Here is a 4,974-nt window from a genome sequence, read left to right as displayed (position 1 = left end):
CCACCAAACTTAGTAGAGACAAATAAAGAGGACATACACAAATGTCATTTTTTCTATATTATGATCTTTTACTTTTATCTAGTTTGTTTCACTTTTTCTATTTCATATTCAGTGCTCCCATTTCAGTTAGTTTATGCTTTCCAATTTCTCCCTTTCTTCTTTTGTTTGATGGTCTTTCTCAAGCCTTTTTCAAGTGTAGTAGAAAAGCTTTTGCATGCATATATGTAAATAGTATGTATAATATATATATATATATATATATTTTTTAGAAAACTCAAGAATTTTTGCCTAACTAAAATTTTTGACATTTTGATTCCACTTGTTTGACTTAGAATGAATAGAATGCTACATTTCTAGTTTTAAAAAAAGATATGCAACAAGCAACAAAACTTTAGGTGGCTCAGATGGTAAAGAATCTGCCTGCAATGTAGGAGACCCAGGTTCGATCCCTGGGTTGGAAAGATTCCCTGGAGAAGGGAATGGCAACCCATTCCAGTATTCTTGCCTGGAGAATCCAATGGACAGAGGAGCCTGGCAGGCTACAGTCTACGGGGTCGCAAAGAGTCGGACAGGACTTAGCGACTAACACTTTCACAGGGAACTATAATCAATAACTTGTAATAACCTATAATAGAAAATAATCTGAAAAATAATATATGTGTATATGTATAACTGAATCACCTTGCTGTGTACCTGAAACGTTGTAAGTCAGCTATAGTTCAATAATATATATATATATATATTAAGAAAAAAACAAATGTATTCTTTTTTTAAAAAATCAGTTTCACTGTGGGTTTTTTCCCCTCAAAATGGTATTGTTCAATGCAAGCCATTCTATAACTTGTCATCATTATACAACTTGATATCATCTCATACTTCTTTCTCCAAAGGGATGTGAATGAATACTTACATTCTTCCCTTCAACCTCATCTTCTTAACATCTGTGTTATCATTCTGTTGTTTAGAAAACATATTTTGTATGAATGAAAAACTTTAAAGTTTATTAAGGCTAATTTTCTGATCTAATGTAAGGTCTGTCCTGGAGAATGTTCCATGTTCATTTGAGAAGAATGTGTATTCTGCTGCTGAGTAAAGTCCTTTATAGATGTCTGTTAGATCTAACTAATTAATAGAGTTGTTCAAGTCGTCTACTCTCTGGTTGCTCTTCTGCCCAGCTGTTCTATTCATTTGTGAAAGTGGGTTGTTGAAGATTCCAATTATTATTGTTGAATTATGTACTTTGCCTTTAAATTGTGTCAGTTTTTCTTTCATGGACTTTGGCACTCTCTTGTTGCTGCTGCGTCACTTCAGTCGTGTCTGACTCTGTGCGACCCCATAGACGGCAGCCCACCAGGCCCCGCCGTCCCTGGGATTCTCCAGGCAAGAACACTGGAGTGGGTGCCATTTCCTTCTCCAATGCATGAGAGTGAAAAGTGAAAGTGAAGTCGCGCAGTCGTGTCAGACTCTTCGCAACCCCATGGACTGCAGCCTACCAGGCTCCTTCCTCCCTCCATGGGATTTTCCAGGCAAGAGTACTGGAGTGGGGTGCCATTGCCTTCTCCGACTCTCTTGTTAGGTGCATTTATATTTATAATTGTTTTGTCTTTTCTCTGAATTGGCCCTTTAATCATTATTAATGTTTATCTATTTTTCTATCCTTTAACTTTTAACCTATTTTGAATCTAAGGGGTGTCACTTGTAGACAGCATATCATTGGATTATTGCTTTTTAATTCTATTCTACAAATACCTAACTTTTCATTGGAAAATTTAGTACATTTATATTAAATATAATTAATGATAAGGTAGGATTTATGTTTACCATTTTGTTCTTTTTGTAAACTATTTTTTATTGGAGTATAGTTGCTTTACAATGTTGCATTAGTTTCTGCTTTTCAGCAAAGTGAATCAGTTATACATATATATGCGTCCCCTCTTTTTTAGGTTTCCTTCTTATTTATGTCACCACAGAGCACTGAGTAGAGTTCCCTTTGCTATACAGTATATGTTACTGTGTTATACATTAGTTATCTATTTTATACATAATAGTGGATATATGTCAGTCCCAATCTCCCAATTCATTCTACCCTCCTTCTGCCTTGGTATCCATAAGTTTGTTCTCTATTTCTGCTTTGCAAATAAGTTCATCAGTATCATTTTTTTTTCATTCCACATATAAGTGATTTTGATACAATATGTGTTTTTGTCTAACTTACTTCACTCTGAATGACAGTCTCTAATACTATCCATGTGTCTGCAAATGGCACTATTTAATTCCTTTTTATGGCTGAGTAATATACCATTATATATATGCACCACTTCTTCTTTATCCATTCCTCTGTTGATGGACATTTAGGTTGCTTCCATGTCCTGGCTATTGTAAATAGTGCTGCAATGAACATTGAGGTGCATGTATCTTTTTGAATTATGGTTTTCTCTGGGTAGATGCCCAGGAGTGAGATTTCTGGGTCCTATAGTAGTTCTATTTTAGTTTTTTGAAGAAACTCTATATTGTTCTCCATAGTGGCCGCACCAATTTTTTCCTTATATTTTATGTGTTTTGTTCTTTTATCCATTTATTTTCTTTTTTGATAAGCAGATATTTTTATTACACAACTTAATTGCCTTATTGTCAATTTTACTACACTTTTAATTAGCTTTTTAAAAAATGTTGTGGAGTATTTTAAAAATAGTTTATTGGAGTATAGTTGATTTACAATGTTAGTTTCAAGTGTATAGCAAAATGAATCTGTTATACATATATCCACTTTTTTGTAGATTCTTTTCCCATATAGGCCATTTAGAGTATTGAATAGAGTTCCCTGTGCTATATAGGAGGTCCTTATTAGTTATCTATTTTAGGTACGGTACTGTGTACATGGCATCTGGTCCCATCACTTCATGGGAAATAGATGGGGAAACAGTGGAAACAGTGTCAGACTTTATTTTTCGGGGCTCCAAAATCACTGCAGATGGTGACTGCAGCCATAACATTAAAAGATGCTTACTCCTTGGAAGGAAAGTTATGACCAACCTAGATAGCCTATTGAAAAGCAGAGACATTACTTTGCCAACAAGGGTTCGTCTAGTCAAGGCTATGGTTTTTCCTGTGGTCATGTATGGATGTGAGAGTTGGACTGTGAAGAAAGCTGATCACCAAAGAATTGATGCTTTTGAACTGTGGTGTTGAACAAGACTCTTGAGAGTCCCTTGGACTGCAAGGAGATCCAACCAGTCCATTCTGAAGGAGATCAGCCCTGGGATTTCTTTGGAAGGAATGATGCTAAAGCTGAAAGTCCAGTACTTTGGCCACCTCATGCGAAGAGTTGACTCATTGGAAAAGACTCTGATGCTGGGAGGGATTAGGGGCAGGAGGAGAAGGGGATGACAGAGTATGAGATGGCTGGATGGCATCACTGACTCGATGGACGTGGGTTTGAGTGAACTCCGAGAGATGGTGATGGACAGGGAGGCCTGGTGTGCTGCAATTCATGGGGTTGAAAAGAGTCGGACAGGACTGAGTGACTGAACTGAACTGAACTGTGTACATGTCAATCCAATCTCCCAATTTATCCCTTCCCTCTTATCCTTCTGTTATTTTCTTAATGGTTGCCTTAGGTATCATAATTAATATTTTAGCTAAAGCATTCTAAGATGGAGTAATACCAACATAATTTCGATGGCAAACAAAAGCTTTGTAACTACTAGCATTTTCTCTTTTCTTAAGGGTACTATTGTCTTATAAATTATATCTGTACATATTAGAAACTCATCAATGCAGTTTCATGATTACTTTTTCCTATAGGAAATCATATGAGAAAACGAATCATATGAGAATCACTGAATCATATGAGAAAACAAAAATCTCCATATCCTCTGTCTTTAAATTACTTATCCAGTTACATTTCTTGGTGCTTCTTATCTCTTCATGCAAATTCGGGTTATTTTCTAGGATCCTTTCATTTCATCTTGAAAGATTCCCTTTCATATTTCTTGTGGGACAGGTCTACTAGTGAATCTCTAAGTATTTGTTTATCTCTAAAAGTCCTACTTCTTCTTCAGTTTTGAAGGATAGTTTTTCTAGATATAGATTCCTTAATTCACAGTCTTTTTCTTTCAATGCATCATTACACTACCTCTGAGTCTTCCTGGATCTTGCTGAGAAGGAAATATCTCTTATAGGTGATGAGTTGCTTTTTTCTTATTGCTTTCAAGATCTTCTCTTGGTTTGGGCTTTGAAAGTTTGATTATATCATGTCCAGCTGTGTCTTTCTCAGAGTGTATCCTACTTGGATGCTACTGAATTTCTTGAGTGTATATATTAATATTTTCAACAATTTTAGTGAGTTTAGTGATAATTTCTTCATATATTCTTTTTGCCCATTCCTGGATCTCCTTTATTTCTGAGGCTACCATTATGTGTATGTTGATATGCTTGATTCTTGCCCCACAGATCTGACTCTGTTCTGTTTTCTTCACTTGTTTTACCTTTTCTGTTCCTCAATTTGTATAATGTTAGTAGACCTACCCTAAATCTGCTATTGACCTCCAATGGGAAGTTTTTCATTTCAATTGTTGTACTTTCAATTTCAGAATTTCTATTTTCTTCTTATTCTTTTTTAAAAAATATATTCTTGTTGATATTGTATATTTGGTGAGATACATTTCTCAAATTTAACTTTTATTATGTAGACATACTTACCTGTACTTATTTGAAAATATTTATAACAGTTGATTTAAAGTCTTTATTTGGTAAGTTCAATGTCTAGGCTTTATCAAGAATGGTTTATATGACTGTTTTTTTTTTCCTGTTTTCATGAGTCATTCTTAGTTTGTTCTTTTCATGTTTATATAGTTTTATATAGTTTATATAGTTCTATTGTTTTGATTTTTATTTTTTCAAGTTAGATATTTAAAATAATACATTGTGGAACTTTTCTGGCGGTCCAGTGGTACACCTGCCAGTGCAAAGTGC

This window comes from Bos grunniens, chromosome X (genome assembly GCF_055505025.1).
Source record: "Bos grunniens cultivar Pamir isolate PY7600 chromosome X, Bosgru_T2T1.0, whole genome shotgun sequence".
NCBI lineage: Eukaryota > Metazoa > Chordata > Mammalia > Artiodactyla > Bovidae > Bos > Bos grunniens.
Note: the sequence above shows the minus strand (reverse complement) of the source record.